Genomic DNA, 10,381 nt, shown 5'->3' with positions numbered 1-10,381 from the left:
TATTCTTTGTGTGGTAAGGAAGTTTTTGTTCTTGACCAAAAGAGGAGACATTGATCATTCTGTGTTTTTACTTCATTAGAATAGCTTTTTCATATGCATGTGACACAGAAATTGCTTGGAAACATTTATGCAAAAGGGAGGCTGGCTAACAAGTTAGGACTCCACAGTTGTGACTTAATGACTTACTGCCTCATGATACGAGGTTTATGACTGAGCTCCATTTTGTTACCCGTTCCATTTATAATTCTGCCTTTTTCCTCATCGTAAGTTGTTTCAAATACCATATATGCACATTCTTCCACACAGATGACATTCAGGAGACAATAATATAGGAGTTCATAAGATTTCTGACAGTGGTTCCATTTTCTTTTCAGCTTTCTTCATTTCCATGTGTTGTGTTACCTTATTAGCCATGGCGTGGAGCGGTAACACTGAAGGATGCATACAGCACGGCCTATACATCTTCCATGTGGCACAGGGATAGAATCAGCAGGTGATAATCTGTTTTGTTCTGGAATTTTGGACAAGAATAGCAAGGTAGATATGCAAGTATGGTATTGAGAATTTAAAAAATAGTTACACAGAAAGGAAAGAGACTCTTGGAACCCCTGGTTGTTTTGCCAAAATAGAAAAATAGAACTAGCCAAACTTGGAAAAACAAGGAATCTTTTAGCAAAAAAAAAAGCATATGCAAGAAATAAATCTGGGCCTTGTGTTGAGAATGAGAAAGGGGAAGAAAGAGAACAGGAAAATGAAGTTATACCTAAAGCTGACACGCTGATGGTGGTTTAGGTTGTCTCCTGCAAAGAACAAGTAAAGGACTTTGTCTGTTCCTTCCGGCACCAGTCAGCATCTTAGCCAAGCAGTGCCTTGATCGACAGTGCAGATGCGAGTGAAGTCAAGACATCCCTATTGATGGGTTAGCTTATTAAAAGACTTCTCACCATTTCTTTCTGAAAATGTCAGTCTTAGCCTTTGGCCAGTGTAAGTGGAGGCAAAGTAACTTACTGGATTTAAAATAAAGGACATATAAAGTAGCTCTCCTATAAGTAAATTTCATTCTGGAAAGAGATTACTAATGGGCTATCACGAGGCTTAGCAGTACCCTAAAACCTCATTGTTTATACAAATGGTCTGAATAGTGATATGGTACAGCATAATTTTTGCATTTGCTGTCTTTACTAAATAGAAAGTTAAAGAGAATGATGAGAAAAATGCAGTCGGAGAATGATTAAGACTCTTTCAGAAGCTGAGCTCATACAGAACAATGCAGTCCAAAATAGATTAATGAATAATAAGCCTGAAAGTAAAATCATATATTACCAAAGGGAAAATGTAAAAGCATACAAACTAGAGAGAGTATGGGAATTTGCTCTCGGGGAAAAATACCTACCAATCTCTTAGCTTGTGATAATTAATATTAGCAGTACAATGAATGAGGATCTGGAATGCATGCAATATAAAAGGCAGAATATAAAATTCAACATTGCTCTCTGGAAATTATATGCAAAAAAGAATTGATTTAAAGAATTCAGCCTCCAGGGGAGAGCTAGCAGCAGGATTGTGAATTTGGAGGAAATCATCTAGCGAGTTTCTTCTGGAGATAATATTTTTTCAGGTAGTTGTAATACAGGGTGGAATATGGGAAGACTAGATAGTGCTGCATTATTGTGGGCCTGAAATACAGTCTAACTAAACTCACCCAATCTTGTTATGTAGCTGGAGACCTGTAATTAATCCTGTGACAGAGAGATATGCTTCTCTTTCCCTCTGATAGCAGAGATCGTGGCCCCAGGAGTGTTGGATGCAGACTCTTGTGTACCAACCATGAAAAGACAGATTATACTGTCACACAGAAAAATAAAACAGAAACTGAAATGATTAAACGATCTTTCTCCTCACTTCAGCTCATTGCAATTTAGTCATCTGCTGCAGGTAACCTTTAAACCATGAAAGCTTTGTGACAATAGTTAGTTTAGGTGTTTTGATTATGGATAATTTTAAGAGGCCTAGATACAGTAGTAAATAGTGTGCCCTGTAGGGAATTAAGATTTTTTAAAAAATGAATAGGGCCAAAGTTTAACCCCTGACTATCAGAATTTTGTTTGTATAGGTTTCATTTTTATGTGCTTGTTTGGAGTCATCTCTTTTTATCACATACCCCACTGAGCTGATCAGGGACTACTTACTGCTAATTACTGCTTTATTATGGTAGCTGCAAACATAAAAGGAAAACAGATCTCTCTCTGTTGCTAAATTATTAGGTGGGCAAATTGGCCAAGGTTTAGATTGGATATTAGGAAAAATTTCTTCACTGAAAGGGTTGTCAAGCATTGGAACAGGCTGCCCAGGGAAGTGGTTGGGTCACCATCCCTGGAGGTATTTAAATGATGTGTAGGTGTGGTGCTTAGGGACATGGTTTAGTGATGGACTTGGCAGTGCTAGGTTAACGGTTGGACTTGATGATCTTAAAGGTCTTTTCCAACCTAAACGATTCTATGATTCTATATTAAAACAGAATGCTTTCCCTTAAAATGCTCCCTTCATCTTGGTAATCAAGAGATGTAATGGTCCAGAGTTTGGATTAAAAAAGCTTAATATTTAGACTCATAAGTTTGGGGTTACTTACAGTCTAATAAGCAAAGCCTGGAAATGCCTGTAGAGTGTTTATTTTGAAGCCTGCTTCTGAAGTGGTGCAACACACTTGTGAGAGCCAAATGCTCCAGGCAGGATCACAGAGTGGCCGAGGCTGGAAGGGCCAGCTGGAAGTGGCAGGGGCTCAAGACAGGGCCAGCTAGAGCAGGTTGCTTAGGGCCAGGCCCAGCTGGAGTTTGAGTATCTCCAAGGATGGAGACTCCACAACTTCTCTGGGCAACCTGTGCCAGTGCTTGGTCACCCTCACTGTAAGAAGTTTCTTACATTTAAATGGAATTTCCTGTATTTAAATTTGTGCTCATTGCCTCTTATCCTTTCACTGGATGCTGCTGAGCTCCCTGTCTTGCTCCCTGTTCTTCATTCCTCCCATCAGGTATCTGTACACATTGATAAGACCCCCTGGAGCCTTCTCTTCTCCAGACTGAGCAGTCCCAGCTCTCATCCTCTCCTCCTATGTCAGATGCTCCAGTTCCTTCATCATCTTTGTGGCCCTTCACTGGACTTGCTCCATTATGTCCATGTTTCTCATGTACTGGGGAGCCCAGAACTGAGCCCAGCACTGCAGATGTGTCTCACTAGTGCTGAGTAGAGGGGAAGGATCATCTCCCACAGCCTGCTGCTGATGCTCTTCCTAATGCAGCCCACGATCCTTTTGGCCTTCTTTGCTGCAAGGGCAGCTGGTCCATCAGGACTGCCAGGTCTTTTTCTGTCAAGCTGCTTTCCATCTGGTTAGTCTGAGGGGGAATGGTGCATGGAGTTATCCCTCCTCAGGTGCAGGACTTGGCATTTCCCTTTGTTAAACTCCATGAGGTACCTGTCAGCCCATTTTCTCCAGCCTGTCCGTGTCCCCGTGGATGGCAGCACACCCACCTGGTGTATCAACTGCTCCTTCCGGTTTTGTATCATCAGCCAACCTGCTGAGGACTCTATCCCATCGTCTAGGTCATTAATGAAGATGTTAAACAGTACTGGTCCCAGAATACATCTCTGGGCTTCTCCACTAGTGTCTGGCATCCTGCTGGACTTCATGCCACTGATCACAATCCTTTAAGCCCAGCAGTTCAGCCAGTTTTCAGTCCACTTCACTATCTACTTATCTAGTCCGTGCTTCGTCGGTTTGTCAATAAGGATGTTATGGGAGACCATGTCAAAAGCATTGAAACTGTGATGCTTTTTAGCAATTCAACTGATATTAAAAGAAACATCTGTCTGAATATACATATCCCCTCAACAAAAAACTGCAGACTGTGATTCTTGGCTGCTGCTGTTAATCGCATCAGGTTTCCTTGTTGAAATGTGCATTGAGACTAAGAACATGAATGTTGTTTGAGAAATCTTTCAGTCCCAGTTATTTACTCATTGCTGAGGTGGAAGCCAGGTAAAAATAGATTATTTAAAATATTGCTTTGATTTGAATCAAAGATTTTTACTTAAACAAATCTTTTTCGAAATAAATACATTTGAAACAAAAATTGGAATTATGACAACAGACATGAAGTCATTTATTTAAAGGAACCTAATAAAAAGTTGTGTTATTAAAAAAATACAAGCGGCATATGTTTGCTGAAATCTTACAAAAGTCAAGCCACTGCTCAGGGTTAATTACTGTCCGTCTCTAGAAACAGTTCATGAAAATGATAAACGTCATTTAATTTTGGACTTCTATAGCTTGTTTTGCAAGTGTAGAGAGAATCTATTCCTCAATTTCAGTTTACTCAGTTTAGTTCAGTGTGCATAAGCTTTTTTTATAGACATACAGCACATTTTTTACTAATTAAAGTTTTTATAAAATAATGTCTTGCCAGTTCCTAAATTATTTCAAATTAACATCCAGTTAAAGCTTGAAAGAAGTCCTGAGCAAAGGGTTTTCTTTTCAGTAAACATACGATTCATGGTTTTCTAATATGATAATAAAAATTAAGTATATACTAAACTGTAAGTGTTTCAAGGCATATAGAGCATCCTTTTGAACAAAAAGCTAACTAATGGCGTGACTCCATTTAGTCACAAGTCAGCATGTTTTCCTGCTTATCAGCTGATGATAGTTTGGCTTTCTCTAGCATGGAAGCTCTAAGTGTACTTTGGATCATATTTCATAATTTGCCAAGCCATGAGTGAGCCCGTAGTGAAGAGAAGTGTGCATTACAAAACCACGGGTGGCTGGTGATCAGCCTTGTCCCGTCACCCTTCCCGCCTTACTTGACAGCTGGGGCCGTGGGTGGGACACCCATGCTGGGCATCCGTGCCAAGTCCCTTGGCTCTGTCAGAGTGTTTGGGTAGCGTCTTTGTGGGACCAGCCTTTTGAGTTTTGGGACCAGATGTGGAACGGGAGATTAGTTGGTACAAAAGGCTCCAGGAGGTTTGCTGCCAATGCTTTGTGACCTAATTTGTCTTTCCTTTTCTGTCTTCAGGACTGTTCCCATTTTAATGGAGTCAAAAGCAGACCTGAAGGACAGTTGGAGGGTGGAGTGTGTTTGTTGAAATAAAGAGAAAAATCTTTGTGATAAAAGATATGAGAAGCACTAGTGATTTTACAACATGGTTGGAAGTGTTCTAGGAAATGGATTTGTGGAAAGCAAAGCCTGGCAGTATATCAGAGGTGAATGACTTTTCAGGTAGCGTGAAAACTGACTGGTATAAGTTTGCAAAAAGATTAGTTTTGCTATCTTTTGTTTAACACAGACTTTTTTACTTAGTAAAGCTTTATACTGATTGTTGATGTCAGAAAAAATTTAAATATATTTCTATTTGAAGCTATATGCTGGTCTTCTATTAGAAACAAGCCAGGGCCAAATCCAAATATAATTGGTGGGAGAGGCATTTTATTAGTTTTTGAGCACTATATGGAGCATTTCTACCTTTGACAATTTCTGAGGAAAGGTTTCCAAAGACCCTTTTCTTCCACGCTGTAGGTTTTGGTCCTTCAGCAGTATATGCTTGTCTTATTCTGAAGTGAAAAATAGATATTGCTGTATCAGAGAATGCTATATTGGCATACTGAATTGCTATATTGGCTATATTTTCCCAGTTCGAACAACAAAGGTGTGCAGCATTTTAAAGCAAAAAACAGCCCAAACTTTGGAAGGTATATAACCTTGCTTTAGAAAAGTGCAGATATTAAAGAGAAGCTCAAACCCTGTGTGTTTCAAATGCAGCTGGAATAGTGGAGAATACTGCAGAATGGAAATAATTAGAGCTTTTAAGGGCATGTAAAATTCCTAATCACACTGATTTTCCCGGAGTGTCTTTGTTCAATGGCTTGTGAAAATATACCACTTCAATTTCGTCAGTAGTGCTAAAAATGGACTAACTTGCTTGCATGGTACTTGAAAGACCTAAACTACACCCTTTTTCTGTTGGAGGCTCTCTGTGCAACTGCAGTAAAGTTACCGAGTTTCAGGTTCAAGTTCTTAAATATGCACTTACAAATATTCTTATCTTCCTTTGTATTTGATATATAAATCACATTTCACCTGCAACAAAAAGACATTTGATCCTTAAATACCTTTGTGAGTTTGGACAAGTCTTCCAGGGCTTCTGTTCATTGTCTGGACACAATCAAATCAATTCCTTATAGTTAGTACCTTTGTGTAGGAGGCACAATAATTTTAGTATGACAGCTAATATACAGGAATACCAAACTGGTAGTATATAAGGCTATTGTAGCCCAAGGTCTCTGGCAAAATATGTTAATAGGAGTGAAGTGAAATAAAATAGTAATAAGAAGGACTGAAAAAAAGACCTATGTTCATAAAGAGCACAAGAAATGCAAAATAGGAACTATAATTGAAAAAGAGAAGAATATTTTTTAATGTGGGTCTTGTAGTTTTCCTAGGGTGCTAGAAAGCAGATCAGATGTTAAATAGCTGGACGTCCATATGTTAGTTAATATTGTTTTGTAATTTCCCTTTTTTGTCATTGTCAGGATCTTGGTGTTAAATGTTATTGCTATGAGCAGTGATCAGTTGTTGTTTCATGCCTAATGGACTGTTTCCTGGAGTTCAGAATGCCATCAAATGTGCTCTGGGCTGAAACAAGATATAAAAGTTATCCTAGGAGTTAATTTAGGAATGAGTTCTCATAATGTTCTGAGTTTGTTGGAAGAAAGAAAAAAAAGCAGATAGGTTGCTGACATTGGGCTTGATATGGAATACTTGTAGACAATAAGTTCTGAAAGAGTTTCAGAAAATAATAATTCTATCTGCTATTTTTTTTTTTTAAAGGAGCCATTATAATTTCTGGCTTTTCCTGAGGACTGTTTTTACCAGGAATGGTGCCTATGGCCTAGGGAGACTTACATGTAACTTGGTATCATCTATCTGTATTTAATGTGAAATTTTTTGAATTCTGTCTTGAATTACCTGGGAATGCTCAGGGAATATCTTAAATCAATAGTGGGAATTCTCTTGGCTCTTAGGAAAACTGGATGTCATTTGGGTAACAGAACCAGCAGCTTCAACCACCTCCATAATTACATCCACCAGAAGCCAGCCAACTTCTGTAAGCTTGGTGACCACCCTAAGGTCCTTGCATGTGTGCAGGAGGCCAGACTAATACAGCTGAGGTTGCACTTTGCTGATCCTGATCTAATCAACCTTGATCTGCACCCAGCCCAGAGTGCATAAACAGAAATAGTGCCTATCTGGTTCATCCAACAGCAGGCAGCACTACACAGAAAACAGCCTCTGGAGCCAGACTTGTCCCAGTGCTGCCCTGTAGCCCTGTTTACACATTAAAAAATGCCTCGGCACTTACATTGATTCATTCATCCCAGTGATAGATTTTGTCTCAGCTGTGTCTATTGAAATGTCAACAGACAGAATGACTCCTCTCTTGGATGGAAAGAAAAGGCCATAGATGTGCTGGGACTGGGAGGACGCTGGGTAACCATGAAGTCCCTGCTCATTCACTCAGCTGAGTGCATGGCAGTCACACGCATGAGCTTGTGTTGGAATGGAATGGAAATCAAAAGAAATGAATCCCACAGATCATGTGGCATGGAAACGAAAGTGAGGGTGCGTTTGGGCAGATGGGAGCATTGCCTCATGTGAGAGAAACGAGGAATGAAGGGACACATTAACCCTCCCACAGACAAAGACAGGGAGAAGGGCTAAGACAAGACACACAGTATCAGGCATAGGGATAGATGTGGAGTACAAGAGATGGAGCCCAGAGGAACTGTAGTAGGGAAGGACCTCCAGAAACAGAAGGACATGAACAAGTGGTAATCGGAAAATTTGTGCTAGGTTTATTACCTAAATGTGAAGTACATTGAAAGATATGACAGACAGGTTTATCTGAACAAGGTGATGTCTGGAAGCAGCAACTTTGCCAGCTATAGAAGGATTTCCATGTTTTTTTGCTATATTCTAATACAAAATGAAGAATTAAAATCATATTGCTTTCCCCTCACAATCCCAGCTTAACATTATTCTCTCCATTGTATAGAGATAAGGTTTAGGAATCAGTAAGAGACTGAAGGATCTGTCAGAGCTGGAAGTATAATTCTGGAAGTATTGCTCTCTGGCTTGTGTGCAGTCCATTAGATCTCACTGTCTGTCCCATTGGCTTTTCTGAAGGGAAGCTCATTACCTGAAGTTGAAACTGCTTTATAAAGATACACAATAAGTTTCTTAATTTGGATAAAACTGAGATTGATCTACATTCCCTAAGTCAACCTTCGATTTTTTTTTTCAATTTTTATTTTGAGCATACCCTTAATTTAACTGCTAAGTGGGGGATGTTGCCAATTTTCACTCTCTGGATCAGAACATGGGGGAATCGCCTATGTCCCCCTGTTTGGAAAAGGACGAGAATGAGAACCTTTGTCATGGTTGCAAGTCAGTTTTTGTCAGTGCTTTTTCCATACTGGTGTAGGCAAATTACTCAAACGCATGCCCTTCTTAGCAGAGTATGTGGGGGTGGAGTTTATAGAAATAGCTCTCACATCTGATTTCTTTCAATAACAGAGAGAGAGGAAATGACCTTTATGTGAAGGATTCAGAATAATCAAAAAAAAAAGGATTTGCAAGCCAGAAACGCCAAGAGAAGCAGATTCCTGAGACTGTTAGCAAATTGTACAGGGAGTCTACCACTGCAACAAAGCCAAGGAGAAGAAGTTTTTCTATTCACATCTGGTTTAGAGGCATTCTTTTTGTAATTTAGCAATATAAGGTGGAATGAGAATAGAGGACATCTTTGTTCTGTATTAGGCAGCTTGAATGTGTGTGGAAGAGAGTGTTCAGAATGACAATTGCTCAAACCCTTGAAAATAAACAGAACATGGTCCCTCAGAGGCAACTGTAATATCCAACAAGCTAGGTCAAGTTACCGCTGGATGCATTTGGGATTCTCTCCAATAGCATGTTTATAATGGGAGTGAATAATTTGGCCTTTATTCAATTAATTAGTCTTTGTTCCTCCCCAGACTGTCAATGAGGGTGCTGGTTGTGGTGGTTGTGTTTTGAATGTGAGGGTCTGTCTGTTGGGAAATGGACTGACAAAAAAGATCTCACTCACATGGGTCACCTTGCCTGAAATAAGCATGCTTACTGAAGACCTTAGCTGTCTTTACTGTTTAGATCCACAAATTTTATGAGGTTCCTAGGAAGAACTTATACCTGGTCTTCATGTCACTGGGACGTTCTTGTTTCTGTACTGACTGATTTGTTCCTGGTCTGCTGGCACTGTAGAATAATACTGTCCTCTTCTGAAACAGCTAAAAAAGAAATCGTTGTGGTTCACACTATATTTGTGAGCCCAGGGTCTACTGGCTGACAGCCAGGTTCATTTGCCAGCACAATGGTCTGTATCGGGATGTTATGGATTCCAGTCCTGCACTGGGCCCAATCAGTCTGTGCATCATGGGGGATGCTATAGGATGGCTTTAGGATTTCTGGAAGAAAGTTTAATGTCTCTCCCACTTAACTCCAGTAGGTCTCCAGAGGAAACCTTAAAAATCCCCTACTTAAAGAGTGTGTACTTGGTTTTCTGGCCACGCTCAATATAACTAACTCCAGAGGTGTTTCCACCACTGTATGTGCTCTTGAAGAGATGGGCTTACCAGAGTGTTCGTGTCTGCGACACCTAGCGACCAAAGGACCGTGTCAGAACAGTTTCAGACCACCTAAAGCCTGTTCCCTGTGCCATGTGGTGCCTGGAGAGCTGATCCTACTGACACTATTTTAAAACATTTCCTGTGATTTCAGTTATGAATGGTATTAAACATTTAAAACCATAATCAACTGTCAATCCTATGGGAGGAAATTGAAGAGACCTGCTCGAAGCTGCTTCTTTGTGAAGTAGCTATTTCTGCCCTGAGCACTGCTGTTTGTCCGTCTCTAATGGATGACTCTGGGGGACTAGCGCAGAGCCACCAGAAACCACAGAAGAGCATCTTCTGAAATACTGAGAGGAGGCACCTCTGCTCTCCAAATGTGCATCAAACTCAGTTGGTCTTGACAGGCTAGCCTTAGGGTTAAGATTAGGGTTTGACCGAGGGCACGTCCATGTGAATAGTTTTGCATGAAGTCCTCTTTTCTCCGTCTCAGAAGATGGACCCTTTTCCCTGGTGTTCCACGATGGTTCCTCCCCAGCAGAGAAAATCGTGGCCGAAATCAGGGTGACCACACGGTGGCAGCAAAATCTCAGTTATCTGAGAAGCTCCGGGCACCCATGGTCTGAGATCAACGATTACCCTTAGTCATCGCTTTCCCTTTCAAACCAC

The sequence above is a fragment of the Nipponia nippon genome, unplaced genomic scaffold (assembly GCF_047370975.1).
Source record: "Nipponia nippon isolate SJK-2023a ecotype South Korea unplaced genomic scaffold, ASM4737097v1 scaffold_1, whole genome shotgun sequence".
Lineage (NCBI taxonomy): Eukaryota > Metazoa > Chordata > Aves > Pelecaniformes > Threskiornithidae > Nipponia > Nipponia nippon.
The sequence above is the reverse complement of the archived record's forward strand: the minus strand, read 5'-3'. Positions refer to the sequence as shown.